This window comes from Panthera onca, chromosome A2 (assembly GCF_046562875.1).
Source record: "Panthera onca isolate mPanOnc1 chromosome A2, mPanOnc1 haplotype 2, whole genome shotgun sequence".
Taxonomy (NCBI): domain Eukaryota; kingdom Metazoa; phylum Chordata; class Mammalia; order Carnivora; family Felidae; genus Panthera; species Panthera onca.
Window position 1 is genome coordinate 100,868,807 of NC_138340.1, and position 17,766 is coordinate 100,886,572.

The window sequence follows — 17,766 nt, forward strand, 5'->3', positions numbered from 1 at the left end:
ACGCCTCTCAGGAAACATTCAGAATGAAAAGGCTCATGTAAGACTAGCAAAATGCATCTATTCTAGAATGTTTTAAGCCCTTGCCAAGGATAACAGAGAGGCTACCAACTGTGACTGATCAATTCACCTAATCACAGGTTATCAAAGTGTGGTGTTCCTACCTAAGAGTTTTAGGAAGTTGCTTTGGTATTTCAAGCCAAAAAATTGAGTTCCAAATAGCCACATTCAGCTTTGGATAAACTACATTAGTTAGCCTAGGCTCTCTTGTTTTTAAGTTTTAAAAGTTTAGGGGAACCTGGGTGGCTCAGTCTGTTAAGTGGCTGGCTCTTGATATCGGCTCAGGTCATAATCTCACAGTTTGTGGGATCGAGCCCTGCATCAGGCTCTGCACTGTTAGTGCAGATTTGGGATTCTCTCTTTCACTCTCTGTACCCTTCCCCCACTTGTGAGCACTCTCTCTCTCAAAATAGATATTTAAAAAATATTTTTTAAGTTTAAAAATAAAATACTTCGCATATTAAGTGGCCAATAAAATTGAAGTTGGAGTTACTTTAATGCTCTTTTTTCCCCAATAGGAATATGCACTGCAAGCAGTAGCTTAAAGGCATTCACAGGGACATTGTCTTTAGGCTCACAGAACATGCTGACTTCGTAGAAGGGCTTCTATTCAACCAGAGAAATCTCCACAAGAGGATTTTTTAAAATTTAACTAGTCAAGCATAACCCCCCAAACTTCTTTGCCATGGTAGTTGGCACAAAGAAAGATACGTAGAGATGTATAATAATAATAAAAAAATCCTGACTTTGAATGGCCATACAAGGTTCCTGATTCCTTATAGGTAGTTAACCAAAAGTTAACTTTCTTGCAGTGTTAGCAAGTTCTTATCTTGTTTGTTCTCTGAATGATTACACACAGAAAACAAGCAACAACAACAATAACACTGCTTGTTAGAAATCTTGAAAAATTTGTAATTTTGGTCTAGCTTCTAAAAAGTCCCAGAGGAAAAGGGAGTAGCAGTTCTTCTGCTTTTGGATTTTTCTAGAAACTCAGACTAGTGCCTAATTTGGTAAGTAAACAAGCAGTTTGGTCAGTTTTGTTAGTGGTAGAAACTACAGATTACCAAAACCAAAAAAAGTATTACAGTTCAGATGCACTCCTATCTACTTTTTGGGTTAAAGCTCTACACGATTCATGTTATATGTTAAGCGACTGAGTAAAATATGTTATTAAAATTGTCACATTTTTCAGAGCACTTCAGTTATCACCATTAGATGAAATGACCACCAGAATCCCCCATTCTAACTGCATGTCAACTGCGAAGTAAACATTGCAAAAAGAGACATATGCTCTTTAGGTTAACGTCAAGAGCCAAACAACCTTTAGGTTCAATGTAAATAAACAACTTGATGCTTCCTGCTCTTTGCTTGGGATTCACTGGACTCTTCATGGGAGTCTCACAGAAAATTCACAATATTGTCCCATTAGACTGTATCCGTAGCAGGTCAAAACTCATGCTTGTGTGTTTAGGGGTGTGTAGAGTACTCGCATCTCTTAGTGACAGTTATTTACTGTAATGGAGGGAAAGGGCAATATCGCTGTGTATGAGCCCTTGACAGATCCTATAGGGACCCCCCCAACCTCCTGTCACATATTCTTCCTACCCCATGTATCTGTCCACATGGCTAACATTTAGTATGTGTATTTTTTACTTTAGGTACATTCTTAATCAGCTTGTCTTATTTAGATTGTATACATCCTTATATCTGGCCTTCTTATAACTGCTGTATGAGCAATAAGAATCCAGTAAGAAATATTGCCTTAAGAAAAATACCATGCTGAGAAGGGTGACCTACATCCTGCATTAGTGGATAGTTACTCTATTTATAGGATCTTTAAAACAACTACATTTTTAATGAACTCAGGTGAATAAAGACACAACTAAAAACTGTCTAAGAAGAAAGAAAAAGAAAGTCCAATCCAGGGTAATAGTGAAACTCAAAGTCCCTACCAGTCCCTTTCCCCTTGCCTGCATCGGGTCTCAGGTCTCTACTCAATGCTGTGAAATGTGCTGGAGAGGTTAATTTCACTTTAAGATTCTTCTTGAGTGTTTGTTCTACCTCCTTCCCACCACTGGCACCGTTTTGGGTACCTCTGGGGATAAAGCACCCGAAGATTGGCATTGGAGGAAATAGGCACAAAACGTTTAACTTGAGAGGTGCAGCTGCAATCTCTGGAGGTGTCCCCGGGGCATGATAAAAAACTGGAGCCAACCCTATCTCACTGGCACTCCCTCAGGGTTTCCAAGATCCCCTATCGCAGGTAATACCTTTTCCGGGTGTCTGTTTGGGTGAGTCCCCACTCAGCTCCAGGTTCCCAGAGAGAGGTTCATTCAGTTATTGGAATCACTCCTCAGGCCTCAGTCTCCCACCAGGTGGCCTCTTTGGACAGGGGTTCTTCTCAAAGTGACTCCATCCGGCTGCCTCCCCGTGTGCCTGGCCACTGGACACCCTGAGTCATTCTCACCCTGCCACACTGAGAGTGCTGGCGGTTCACAGGCAACTTCCCCTTTTCCTGTGCTGCTGCCAGGCAAGGCAGAGTTGGGACAGTCAGGCAACAAAGTTCAAGCTCTCCAAATGTGGTTTTCTCTAAGCTCTTCTCATTAGCTTTGAGTTGGAAATACCCTCTCCACCCACCACCACACCCTGTTGTAAGGAACACGATACTTTTCAGCAAGAAAATCCTCCCAGGAGGCTCTCCAACCTCCCAGTGACCCTTACCTTCTCTTTTATAGTCTGGAGGTGGCAATGCTGGTTAAACCATTTCACAATGTCTTCACCAGCTGTGTGTGGGCAATCCATTACCTTTCTTTGGAATGAGGAGGTACTTGGCACTTCCTGTTTTGTCCTCCACAATCAGAGCCTCTGCCAGGTTTCAAGGTGAAAAGAAGAGTCCATTTTAACACACTGTTGCAGTTTACATTCTCCATTTTCAGATGCCATTGTTAGTAATTCCGTCTATGTAGTGAGCATTTTAAGTGGCTGGGGAGAGAAAAGCAGCACTGTGCTCTGAGTGTGACTGACAAGGAGCTGTATCTCAGAGTCTAAGTGGGAAGAGTCTGTCTTTAAATACAGAAAATGCATATTTCTTACATCTCTCTACTTTGCCTCCATTCTCACTGCCTTCCTTAGCTTTAGACCCCCTTGTCTCTTGCCTGTGTGGGGGCTGATCTCTCTAAGCAGTAATCTGAGCGACAATGTGTATGCCTTCCTCTGCTCTCACCAAACTGTTTCTCACATGTCACTATATTTGTGTCCTAGGTCTACAGAAACAAATGACCACAGAGTTGGTGGCCGTAAACAACAGAACTTCATTGTCTCACAGTCTTAGAGGCCAGAGGCCACAATCAAGATGTCCTCAGGTTTGGCTCCTTCTCGAGGCTCTGAGGAGAGCACCCCATGCCTCTCCCCTAGCTGCTATTGGCTCTGACAATTTTTGGCCTTCCGTGGCTGGTAGATGCATCATTCCAACCTCTGTTTCCATCTTCCCATGGCCTTCTCTGTGTGTCTCTGTCTCAAATCTCCTTCTTCTTGCTCTTATAAAGGCACCAGTCGTTGGATTTGGACCCACTATCGAAATCCAAAACTATCTCATTCTGAGATCCTTCCCTTAATTATGTCTGCAAAGGCCCTATTTCCAAATCAGATCACATTCACAGGTACTAGGGTTGGGACTTCGATGTGTCTTTTGGGCGGGGCCCCACTCAGCGGCCACCATCACAAAGGGCTTCCCCCACACGGCTTCCTCCTCTTTACTCAGCATTCACCGTCTGACCTCCAATGCTTCTGAAAGACTGAGGCACACACTGACCGACTGTTTTTCTTACACAGACTAGATGAATGAGAATGGGGACTGGAGAACGCGGAGTAGAGAAACCTCAACGCTGGAAGGTGGAGCCCGAGACAGGGTGCAGAGGCAGACTCAGCACGAGCCAACGGCCACTGCAGGGTAAGCGGCCTCTATAGGCTGAGCCTCATCCGTGCCGGAAACCCTGCCTGGTACACACACAGACACGCACACCACATGTAACACACACACCTCCCACGCTAATCCCTGCCGCCCCCCAACACACACCACACACACACATGATGGAGTATGGGGCAAGCTGAGGGCAAAGGGCAGGCTAATAGCAGCCCCTCACCAGGTGGGACATATATGATATTCCTTGGACACTCCCAGCTACCCAAAAACAAGAAAGGACAAAAAAAAAAAAAAAAGTGCTTAAACTGGTAAGAGTCTCCATCAGTTTACCAGAAAAAGTCAAATCAATGGCCCGTAACTCCCTACAGTCTTAATGTTAATGCTTTTGCTTTTGCTACAGGGAAAAACAACCTTAGCTTGACAATAGCTAGGCCTCCAGTTAAGTCTTTAGCATGTGAAAGTCTCTTTGGAAACTCCCTCTTGATTTTATCTCCGCCCCCCCCCCCCCCCCCCCCCCCCCGCCATAAAATTGTCACCCCCCTCACAACCCCAGTGCAGCTCTTTCTGCCCACGGGTCCTGTCCCTGTGCCTTAATAAAATCACCTTTTTGCACCAAAGAATTTGCTTGGCTGTCATCTCCGAACTCCACGAACCCCCATCATCCCAAAACTTCATCATGCACATATCACAAAACCCACTGCTCATCAACCCTGGATTGGAGGTAGAGTTCTGGGACACTTATGGTGGAATGGTGACAAGAAAACAAAGCCTGGCTCCTTCGCCAAGGTGAAATTCACACTCTGTGTGCCTTAATAATTACCACAAGCCTTATCTTCCCTGATCTCCTGGCTCCCATTCATTCCACACATTGTCCTTATAGCGATCTTCCTAAAAGAGTCAAATTTGACCTTAATGTCACTCTGGTTTGAACCCGTCAGAGGCTTCTTAGAGCCTTCTGAATGTAATCCTGTCAAGTTCTAACCACACAGACTACTCTCAGTTTCCTTAAATAGACTCCACGGGCCCACACCCCTGCACATGTGGTTCCTTCAGCCTGGGGTTTGCTGCTGTTTCCTTCACCCTTCAGCCACACCAAAGCCCTTATCTACTCATCGTGAGCAGCTTTGCCCTTCAGGTGTTGAGGGAGCTGGGCAATTTGGATGAGCAGCACTGTGTGCCCAGATCGACCATCATCTTGCAAGTTGTTCCAAGGTGTCAGAGTGACGGTATGCACACAGCCATGCCAGATCGCCCCTGTTCTGGGAAGCCTTCTCCACACCAAAGTGTGGTTTCCTGGCAGTTGCCATGTGCACACATGTGTGTGACATCCTGTGCACATTGCCACCGGCTCTTATCATGCCACTCTGAAACTGTGTCCTTCATGAGATTGTGGCCCCTTGAGAGCAGTGATCTGGACCTATTTGTCATTGTGCTCACAGTGCCTGTGACAAAGCCAGTATTTCTTATGGTTGGATGCCTGGAAAGGGAGCAACAACCTCCCATCCACTTCCTTGTTCTCCACCAAGTAAGTAACAGTGGTGCCTCCATTTTCTGGGGGCTAGCAATGAGGAGGACTGGAGATGGTCCCTGCACCCTCAGCCCCTTGGACTCTAGCAGTGGAGGATAAGTCAGCATATTGACCTCTAGTGGCCTTGATCCAGCCCAAGACACCATAGTCTAAAACCACAACTCTGGGTGATTGGTCCCTTAAGATAATTACAATGTGCTTTTTTTTTTTTTTTCCATTATAGAAATAGATACTAATTGTTTATCGTAGAAAAATAGGAAAACATAGAAAAGCCAGAAAGATTGCACATATCCCTGTTTAAACTTTTGGTGTACTTATCTCCACATTTGGAAAGGCAATTCTATTTTTGTTTGCTTAGGTTTGCTACTTTAGGAAGGGTTATGAGAGATGATGTTATATTTGTCATTTCACATCTGGCTTTTTTGATGTAATGTCTTCACATAAACATTCCGACTTGAATATAAACTGTTGGTAAATATTTTGTGACTGACACCTAACTTTTTGTATCTCAAGGTTGCACTACCTCCTTTAATTTGCTGGCCCCTTCCCAAGGAAAAAGGCTGATACAAACAAAAGGTTCAGAGTATAATTTATCTCCCAGTATTTCCTGCTCAACCAGAAATTCAAGTACCAGAAATTGCAGTAATCTCTCTGATTCTCTAGTTCCTCAGTTGGTAAGCCTATTTCTTGATGTGGTTCTGAAGATTAAATGAGATTATCTGCAGCAGATTCCTTTACATTCCCGAAGATGGTCCGCCCTGAAATCCGGTAAGTTTCCCTTGCTCCCCTGTAACCTCTGGGTATAAGAGTCACAGCCAGGTCAGTCCTGGGGGAGGCAGATCAGTAAATGAATGAGAGGCCGCCAAGATCTCCTACATCACATTCTCACTTGCCAGCTCAAAGACTTGGTCAGAACTCCCTGGCTCATCAGAGCAACAGAACTGGAGCCACCTGACTTCCAAATTGGATTTCTCTTACCTGGTATGTAAATTTAAATGAAAATGAATTTATCAGTCATTCTGATATTCAGGTGAAAGCTTTATAAGGAAATTCTTAATAAGTATCTATTCTATTCTTTCTGGAATGACAAGTTATTTTGCACTTACACAGAATTTTTTGTTGGGGGTAGCAGAAAGCTGGGAACAAGTGGGTAGAGCATAGTATAATCCCAGAATAAACTGCTTCTTCTCTTCTCTCTCTCTCTCTCTCTCTCAGGCTCTGATCATTGTGTTTCCACTAGTGATAGGAAATTATGCATTGGTCTGTTCTGCGCCAGCCACAAGAGAGACTGGGTCTGGGGAATCCCAGGTTGAAAGTGAAAAGGGCAATTGACCAAGTCATTTCTGGCTTATTCCAGGCCCTGTGCCAGCTTCTCCGTTTGGGAGATTGATGGTCAAGGCAAACAGCAGGCAGCACATCCTAGCCTATTGCCCTGGGATTGGCCAGGAATCTAGGAATCCAGGATAGAAATAGAAAGGCAGCCATTGTGCCACTATTGTGCCTCCTGGGCAGGCCTGGGTTATCTTAGAAGACAAATAACTTGTTTCTGGTAGCCTGTGGGTAACTATTACTTATCCAGAGAAGTGCTCAAGGAAAGCCTTCCTTTGCCTGGCTGCCAGCCCTCCCCCAACCCCCAGGAATCTGAAGCATCTGGAGGAACTGACCTTAGAAGGCCTTACCACATCTCTCTGGGCTTGTTTTCTTACCACTAAAAAGAAGATTAGCCTTGGACTCTTTTATCTTAACTCTTACAGTTTCATGGAACAAATTGTTAAAATGGCTACCTTAAGAACAGGGGGTGGTTAATATGCAGCCAGAGAGGTTCTGGAGTTAAAAGTCAAGAATGTAGTGCAACTTCAGGGCCACCTTGACCACCCTGGGAGCGCCACTTCCATCCCTGTGGCAGCTCCAGGCTCCTCTCTCTCCTTCCAGCTTCCTTGGCTTTCACCCAGCTTTTCTGCTCCCAGATAACTCCTGCTTGCACATGGCTTTCAGTTATCTTGGCCCTGATTCCAGCTCACCACATCGTTTTGCTGTGAACTCCACTACCTGCTGGTTAGTTCCATGTGTCTCTTCATTCATAGTCCCAAGGCAAGGACTTTGATTGACTCAGTGTTTGGGGATTGAACTGTGTCCCCCAAAAGGATATACTCAGGTCCTAACCCCAGTACTTGTGAATGTCACCTTATTTGGAAATAGGATCTTTGCAGATATAATCAAGTTAAGAGGTCATACTGATTATGGTGGGCCCTAAATCCAGTATGACTGGGGTCCTTACAAGAACAGGTCATATTTGGACACAGGAAAAAAAGGCACACAGGGGGAACACCATGTGACAACAGAGGCAGGGACCAGAGTGATGCATCTAGAAGCCAAAGGAGCAAGGGTTGTTGGCAACCATCAGAAATTACAAGAGGCAAGGGAGGAATCTTCCCTACAGCCTTTGGAGTTTGATTTCAGACATCCAGCGTCAGAACAGCAAGAGAATAACTACCTATTATTTTAAGAAACTCAGTTTATGGTAAGTTGTTAAAGAAGCCGTAGGATATGAATACATTCAGCCTATCTTTTGGTGCCAGGCCAACCTCCGAATGTGGCCACCTCAGATGGGATGGGATGCTCACTCTTTGCCCAATCAACCATGGCCAAGAGAGTCAGGGTGAGGTCATCCAATTGTGGCTATGTAGGCACCAAGGCTGTAGACTGAGCAGCATCCTGTAGAAGGAGGCCTGAGCCTGGATAGGTGTTTGCTGGTGTGACCTCTCCAACACCAACCAGGTGGCTTTTAAATTAACTCTGCTAGAAAGGACTTTAGAAAAAGTCCCACACTGCCCAGGCTAGTCCCACCCAAGGAATATTTTTGTTATTGTCTTTGTTTATCAGAGCAGTATTTTTTATATAAATTATTTTCCCACTTACATTTCCCAAGGGATAGTTTCTTCAAACAGAAGGTATATTGATTCCTGTTGAGACCTGCTCTTATTCCTAGGTGAGCCCAGTGGCAGTGCTGCTCACACTGGCCAGCATCGAGGCAGAACTGTTCTAGGCTGACCTTGAAGGCATGTTTAGCCGGCATAGCCAGAAGTAGTTACTGTCTTAAGGAGAACTAATGGTCTTACCCAGATAATTGAATAGCGCCAACAGTCACGTCAAGTGAGGTGGAGGAAAGAAAGAAGAAATGTCCATGGCCTAAGGGCTTGAAAGTTTGATGGATCCAGGTGACAAGAATGAGGAAGAAAGCAATTTAAAACCAAGACCATGAATGAGTGTGTGCAGGACTTTCTCTTTCCTGCCCAAACAGCATGTACTTCTAAGGTGGATGTGCTCTTAGCACAGAGTAGACAAAGACTCTCCATTCCTAACAAATGCTTTGTTGTGTGTGAAATTAATGTTTGCCTTAATGAATAAATCATTTTGACATGACTCTATATTTATGATGATAGCCCTGAATATTTGTTCAAAAAATTTGATTCTTAATTTAGGAACATTATCAGATACTAAATCACTGACAGAGTTGACTAGAGCTTAGCTTTGCCACTTACCTAGATATGATCTGCTTTCTTGTGTGCTGTATATAACTTGTTTTCATGAATGTGAAAGTTATACCTATGCACTGCAGAGATTTAGGATGGAAACTTATTTTTAAATATTTTTTTAATGTTTTTTTAATTTATATTTGAGAGAGACAGAGACAGAATGCGAGTGGGTTAGGGGCAGAGAGAGAGGGAGACACGGAATCTGAAGCAGGCTCCAGGCTCCGAGCTATCAGAACAGAGCCCGATGCGGGGCTCAAACCCATGAGCTGTGAGATCATGACCTGAGCTGAAGTTGGAAGCTCAACCAACTGAGCCACCCAGGCACCCCTGGAAACTTATTTTTAAAAATGTTTAAGGTCTGATGCTGGACGTGGTTTAGAAATGGTTCTGCCAATCAGATCTCTGCTTATGGTCAATCCCTGTTAATGCTTTTCTGTCTTTCCACTCCCTGAAACTCTAGTTTTGCTCAAACCTTAGTCTGTCACCCCTCCAGGGAAGCATTATTTTTACTCATCCTACTTCCTCTGTTAAAACAACTCTTAGCAAAATCTGCCAACTTGTAGGAATATCTTACATTGTCTTTGCATACCTTTTATGAGGAGCCTTGGGAAAGATCCCCATATAGAGTTGAAAACCCCTTGACCCTACTTTCGGCCATGCTTCCTTTTCTCTGGGAGATAGGTGGCATTAGCAGACTTTGATTATTGTCTCTGGTTCTTAAGGTAGAAGATCAGTGTAGCACCTGTTAGACATAATTGCATTTCTGCAAAAGACAGGAGATGTCAAGCTGCAAATTTCCTATCAAAACTCCCTCTTTGTTTAGAAATAGTCCTTGCTTGTTTTTAATGTTTTCATTAAAAAAAAAAAAAAAGAATAAATGCTGTCTATATAATGCCTCATATAAGGCAAGGGATTTATATTATGGTGCTGGGGAAAATAATGAGAGGGTTGTAGCATCTTTTACTCCAACCTTTATTTCCAGTCACTTGCCTTGACAGAGGCATGGTGGACAACTGGAGCACATGGGGTTATGAAATTCCATTGGCCTTGAGCCCCTTGTATGAGCCCACATGTAGGCTCCTGCCCGTCAGTGTTCTGACTGTGATTTTGCCTCCAGGCTATAAACCTGAAGGTGGTGGTGATGGTAGGTGTTCTTTTCCTATGTGTTTCTACCACTGCACCCACGGTAGTCACCCTGTCCCCTCCACAGGCTTGGCACCCTATGCTAGTCAGCTCTCGGGATGGCTACAACTGTCTCCTCTGAGAGCTCCTGAGGTTATTGCCCCACCTGACCAATGAGTCCTTTTGATCAAGGTCCTTTCTTGTCTTCCATTAATGTGGTAACACCATACTCTCCTGGGTTGATCAGGTAAGTGAAGGACATTTTTGTATGAATGGGACTGCCCTTCCAGCTTTGCCCACAGGTCCTTCTCCTCTTCTCCTTGTTGGTGGTAGTGTATGGAAGGAAATGGTGAAGTGAACACTGAAAGAGATCATGTTCTAGAAATACAGTGAGCACAGCCTAAAAAGTTCAAGAGAAGACATGGTTGGAGGGCCTGTTGTTCTACATTTATGTTGTAAAATTACAAATGATAAACTTAACATGGCCAGAAAGTGAGTTATCATTCACATTTTCCCTCATACTCTGGGTGAGACTTGCATTTGTGGTTATCATCAACAAAGTATGATAACAACCTTTGAGAGAGCCATTTAAAAACAGTATTCATGGACAGCATGATGGATGATGCTACATTATGAATAATGATGCAAGCATCATTAAATCAGTGGTATCAGGGAAGTACAAAGGCAAGAATAGCTATATTGTTTCAATACCAAGAGGTTCTGAAGAGCCATAGCATTGTAAGAAATTGGCCAGGAATGGTGCATTTGACAGTAAAAAGCACAAAGAGATGGTTCCTGGGTCTGACCAGGGAGAGATATTACAAAGAATCTTCATGTGCACTGATTGGATAACAAATGGATAAATACTTCTCCACCATTATTCTAAATCTTCACTGATAGATTAATAATGATATGTTACATGGATGCATTAATTTTGTGAGACATTTTTCAATCCAATTGCTTATGTAGACAGACCTTGCAGAAAATGTCCCACACTCTACCTTTACCCTATCTTCACTCATCTTTCTTGGAAGAAAGAGGTGAAAAAGCTTCTTTGTAAGAATAAGTCTTTGGTCTATGCCCTTGATTTTATAACATCCTTTTAGTCTTCTTTATCTTTTTTGTATGTTCAGTCTCTCCCTCTTCATTGCTTCTTTTCCTCTACTATTTATACAATTGAGTTCTCCTTTTTCTTTTTTTAAAATGTTTGTTTGTTTGTTTGTTTGTTTGTTTTGAGAGAGAGAGGGAGAGAGAGAATCCCGAGTCAGCTCCACACTGTCAGCCTGGAGCCCGATGCAGTGCTTGAACCCATGAACTGTGAGATCATGACCTGAATGGAAACCCAGAGTCTGACGCTTTACCGACTGAACCACTCAGGCACCCCTAAGTTCTCCTTTTTCTAGTGTAATGCTCTTTGACTTTTCTATCCTAGTGAGCTTTATACCAATGCACTTTCTTTTCCTCATCATGCTTACTGAAAGGATAATTCACAGCCTCTTCACTCACCTGCAGTTATTTCTTGCCGTCTGTGTTCTGATCCTTTTATTGTTATTGTCCTTTTTTCCCTTTTCCCTCATTAAGCTCTGTTCATGTGTTTATGTGTTTTTGATTTATCCACCAGTGAGTCAGCATATACCCTTCTTATGACTCAGATTTTCATTTCAGTTGCCCATAAGACAGCTCTTCCCTAAAGTCCTCATGGTCATTCAAACTGCACAAACTTAAAACGAAATCTGCCATTAAGCCCGTATCTTACTACTCACATCTTCTTCCCTCACCCAAAATGCTACGTGCCGACTTTCTTGTTTTGATGGTGGTTATTGCTAATTTTTCCTCTTCCCTATTCTTGAGTTCCTGAATCCTCCCCCTCTGAGAGGTTGCTAATGTTTGTTTCAGTATTCATTCCCTCCGGCTTGGGAGAATGCAGTTGTTGTTTAACAAGTATTTTCACTCCTAGTCTTTTTTCTTCTTTTGTTCCATTCTTCACCAATATAATTAATCAATACATTGATCATACGTTAATAATTGTTCCTCTTGCTGCATTAGAAATAATTGAGATACAGAAGAAGTTTCCATTGAATGCTGATATATATCTCAAGGAGGATTCAATGAAAAGGAAAAAGAAAAAACCTTCTATATATTCCTCTGTAGTTCAAAATATCAAGAAGGTTGGAAGTTGAGGGGATTCAGGAAATCCTCAGGATAGAAGGAGAAACAGACAAAGGAATGAAAATAGAAGGGAAAAGTGGGTAAAATAAGAGATTAATCCTATAGTTCACAAGATATGTCTAAGAAGGGAAAAGAATCGAGGAAACAGAGGGAATGACACTTAACTGAGGAGGTGCAAATGCCCCCTGGAGGCGACCTGGATTTGGGACCATTGCTAGCATCTCTCTGGAGTGGTGTCAGGCTTCACATGCTCCCTATGTGGAACACCTCTACACCAATCTAGTCACTTGGCAGATGTCCGTTTCTTTTTAAAGTATGTCCATGGAAACATACAATCAGGTAGAGGCATTAGTCAACCATTAAGTCAGGAACCTCACTATCAGATAGTGAAAGATACTGAAGACAAATCTCAGACTAAACTGCTGGTAAAACCATCTCTGACCAAACAGACCCAAATTGTCCCACAACAGCTTGTTGGAATCTGAGAGAAGACTCCCTTCCTTTTCCTTGAAGGGCACTGGCCAGCAATGTTAATGAAAGTATGAGCAATGTGACATTATGACACTGCAGAGTAAGAGGCTTTATAGGTGGCCCAAATGGGGTGGGAGGTGGGGAGCAGCTGGGTAGAATCTTCTATTAAAGCCAAAGAGTTCAGTGCCACAAACTATGCCCCACTAGCAAAGATGCCATAAAATCCCTAAGTGTTAGTAAATGTATATAGTGATGCTACCATCACAACTGAGTGTTAGAATATTTCCATCACCCTAAAAATTTCCCTCATGCTCATGTGCAGTCAGTCCCATTCTCACTCCCATCTGTTTTCCATCGCTATCATTTTGCCTTCTCTAGAAATTTCAGGTAAATGGAATCATTCACAATATGCAACGTTTGTGTCTGGCTTCTTTTACTTATTGTAATGTTTTTGATTTTCATTCGTGTTGCCACAAGTCTGAGCAGTCTGTTCCTTTTTACTGCTGAGTGGTATTCCATGTCCATGCATGGATATACCACCATTTGATTATTTATTCACCAGATGCCCGGACATTTGATTGCTTCCAGTTTGGGGCTAATATGAATAATGTCATTATCAACATTCATGTACAAGTCTTTGTGTAGACATATGTTTTCATTTCCCTTGAGCCAATACCTAGGAATGAAATTGCAGAGTCAAATAGTATGTCTATGTTTAACTTTTAAAGAAACTATCAGACTATTTTCCAAAGTGGCTATACAATTTTATATTCTAAACAGTTCCAATTTCTCCACGTCCTCACAATACTGAAAATTCTTTTTACTCTAGCAAATCTAAAAAGTGTGAAGTGATATCTCCTGATTTTAATTTGCATTACCTAATGACTATTATCCATATGGATACTTTTCTTGGTGAAATATCTTTTTCAATATTTTGTTAGTTTTTAAAGTTAGATCATCTTATTATAGAACTATAAAATTCTTTATACTAGAAGCAAGTCCTCAATCAGACAAATGGTTTATAAATAGCTCTCCCAGGCTTGGCTGTCATTTCATTCTCTTAATGGTATCCTTTAAAAAACAAGTTTTCCATTTTAATGGAATTTAATTAATCAGTTTTTTTTTTCTTTTATGGATCATGTTTTTAGTATCTAAGAAATCTAAGAAATCTTTGTCTATCCCAAGATCATGAAGGTTTTTCTATCTTTTGTTCCAGGTTTGGCTAGATCTGGCTCTTACGTTTAGGTCTATAATTCATAGTAAGTTAATTTTTATGTATAGTGTGTGGTAAAGGTCTTGGGTTTGGCTCTTTTTTGTTTTTGCATATGTATGTCCAACCATGCACCACAGAGAGCTAAAAATATTATCTTTTCAACATGGAGTTGCCTTGGCACCTTTATCAATTATTAAGTTATCATAAATGTGTGGGCTTATTTCTGAACTATTATATTTCTTTAATCTACATGCCCATACTTATGCCAATACCACATTGCCTGATTACTGTAGCTTTACATTAAGTTTGAAATTTGTTCTTTTTAAAAATATATTTTGGCTATTCTAGGTCCTTTTCATTTACACATATAATTTAGAATTGGCTTGTCAATTTATAAAAAAACAAACAAACAAGGGTACCTGGGTGTCTCAGTCAGTTAAGTGTCTGACTTCAGCTCAGGTCATGATCTTGTGGGTTCGAGTTCAAGCTCCACATCAGTCTCAGCTGTCAGCGAAGAGCCCACTTTGGATCTGCTGTCCCTCCCTCTCTTCCTCTCCCCTGCTTGCACTCTCTCTCTCTCTCTCAAAAGTAAATGAACATTAAAAATATCTTTAAAAAACAAACAAGCAAACAAACAAACTTTGTTGGGATTATGACTGGGATTGTTTTGAATGTATAGATCAATTTGAGGAGAAATGCAGTCCTCACAATATGGAGTCTTCTATTCCATAAGCATGGTATATCTTTCCATTTATACAGATCTTTTAAAGTTTTTTCATCAATGTTATGTTTTCATTAGATAAGTCTTGCATTTCTTTTGTTAAATATTCCTAGGGATTTTATTCCTTTTGATGCCATTATGAATATGTTTGTTTTCTTCATTTCATTTTCAGACTGTTGGTTGCTAGTAAATAGAAATACAATTGATTTTTCCACACTCATCTTGTAATCCTATGACAGTGCTAAGCTCACTTAATAGTTGTAACAGATTTTGTAGGTTCCTTGTGGTTTTCTACACAAAAGAGTGCATCATCTGCAAATATTTACAATTTATCTCTACTTTTCCAATCTGTATGCTTTAACATGCCCCTTACATGATTTTTCTTGCCTTGTTGCACTGGCTAGAACCTCTAGTACAATAATAAATAGAAGTGGGGGGGATGGACTAAATGGGTAAGGGGCATTAAAGAATCTATTCCTGAAATCATTGCTGTACCATATGCTAACTAACTTGGATGTAAATCAGAAAATAAATAAATTATTAATAAAACTGTTAAAAAAATAAATAGAAGTGATGTGCGAGCCAAGGTTCTCTAGAGAAGCAGAATCTATAGGATGTACGTATGGGTACATATAGAAAGAAGATATATAGATAGCTGATATACAGATAAGAGAGATAGATGATATAGATAGATGATGTAGATACAGAAAGATGATTTATTATGAAAAATTGCTTCACATGACTATGGAGGCTGAGAAGTCCCACAATCTGCCATCTGCAAGGTGGAAACCCAGGAAAACCAGAAATGTAATTCCTGAGTCCAAAGGCCTGAGGACTAGAGGAGCTGATGGTGTCAATTCCAACTCCAGGGCAGGAGACTAAGGTCCCAGCTCAAGCAGGTAGGCAGGAAGTAAATGAATTCTCACATCCTCCACTTTTTGTTCTATTCAGGTCCCTAACAGATTAGATGATGCCCACCCACTTTGTTGGGGGGGATGCAATATACTTCACTGAGTCCACCAATTCAAATGCTAATTTCTTCTGGAAAGACCCTCGCAGACACATCCCAAAATAATGTTTCATCTTGGCACCCTGTGACCCAGCCAAGTTGACATATAAAACCAACTACCACATATGGTTGAAGTGGATCTTTGTCTTCCTAATCTTAGGAATAAGCATTCGAAGTTTCACATTAAGAATATCTTAGCTGTAGGTTTTTATAGAAGTCCTTTCTATAAGGTTTCTGTATAGGTTTCTTTCTATTACTGGTATGTTAAAAGTTTTTAATCATGAATGAGTATTGGAATTTATCAAGTGATTTTTCTGCTTCATTGGGATGGTCTTTTTTCCCCCTCTTTTCTTCTATTTATATAAGGTATTACATTAATTATTTTTTTGTGTCAAACCAACCTTACATTCTGGGATACATCTCATTTGTTTATGGTGCATAATTCTTTTTATAGTTTCCTGCATTTGTTTTGTTAATAATTTATCAAAGATTTTTGCATCTGTATTTGTGAGCCTAGGTTTCTTCTCTTGTGATGCTTTTAACCTGGCTTTGGTATCAGGCTAATACTGGCCTGAAAAAATGAATTGGGGAGTGTTCCGTCCTCCTCTACTTTCTAAGAATTTGTTGGTATTGGTATTATTTCTTCCTTAAATAGTTAATAGAATTCACCAGTATAGCCAAATGAGCTAGAGGCTTTTCTTTGTGGAAAAAATTTTTATTGCTAATTTAACTTTTTTTTTTTTTTTTTTTTGCTTGTTGTAGGTCTATTCAGATTTTCTGTTTCTTCTTGTGTCAGAGTGGATAATTTGTGTCTTTCTACAAATTGGTCCATCTCATCTAAGAGATGAGTTGCTGAACAGCTATGTTTAATAATTTGGCAGATTCTCTTAAAGAAGGGAGAGTTGAACTTCTGGAGATGATTTTATGTTGATAATGGGGTCCAGGAGTGGATTGAACATGGTGAGTGGTCCTTTTCTTGGTGGGAAATAAAATTGTGACTTTAACAGTGGAGGAAGCTGAGGAGAGAGACAGTCATTAGGAGGATATCCCTTGTGGAAGGCTGTATGTTCTCACACCCTAAGAGCAATACCCTGCATACAGTTTTAACTTTTCTTTTTTTGGACACCACTTCCTTACTGTTGTCCTCAGTCTTCAGTAAATATTTTGAAGTCTTCATCTTTCTTTTAGCTGTATCTTGGAGAGCTACCAAAGGGGCATGAAGGAAAGTGGTGAAGAAGAAGAGGGAGGAGCAGAAGAAGCATGCCACAGAAGCAGAAGCAGAACAGCAGAACCTGCAAGATATCAAGAGGTGACTCCCAAGTCCTGGTGCAGTGCCGTTTAGAGCACAGCAGAGGTGGTAAGCAACAGCCAGAATCTGTGGACAATGTAAGCAATCCTCAGTGACTTCCAAAAATTCCTTTGGGAAGGAAACTCAGGAGGAAAAAAAAAAAAAAAAGAATAAATTAGAATATGTCCCAGTGACAAACAAATCAAAAATTTCAGTGGCTTAAGACCATAGAGTATTTTTACTCACACTACATTTTTTTTAAGTTTATTTATTTATTTTTCAGAGAGAGAGAGAGAGAGAGAACACTAGCAGGGGAGGGGAACAGAGAGAGGGAGACACAGAATCCGAAGCAGGCTCCAGGCCTTGAGCTGTCAGCACAGAGCCTGACTCGGGTCTCAAACCCACCAACTGTGAGATACATGACCTGAGCCAAAGTTGGACACTTAACTGACTGAGCCACCCAGCCACCCCGGTCACCCTACATTTTCACTGTGAGTCAGCTGGCGGGCTCTAATTTAAGTCATCCTCCTCTGGGATCAAGGCTGGAAAAAAAAAAAAGTAATTTCTAGAATCTAAGGGATGAAGATTCTAAGTCTCCAAGTTATGGGTACTTTAAAAAAAAAAAAGTGGCCCTATTTGTTAACCTCAGGCACGCCAAGACGGGGGCCATATTAGTTACACACCATTTTGCCAGTAATCACTGTCTACATTTCCCAGGACACCAGTGGAG

General features: G+C 41.4%; 1 long non-coding RNA gene across 1 annotated transcript; it reads left to right on the forward strand.

The window, feature by feature from the left end:
• Positions 1-6,040: 6,040 nt before the first annotated feature.
• Positions 6,041-16,990, forward strand: LOC132679211 (uncharacterized). Its single transcript, XR_009610012.3, has 2 exons — positions 6,041-6,275; positions 16,937-16,990. It is a non-coding gene; the product is annotated as an uncharacterized LOC132679211 (long non-coding RNA).
• Positions 16,991-17,766: the final 776 nt, after the last annotated feature.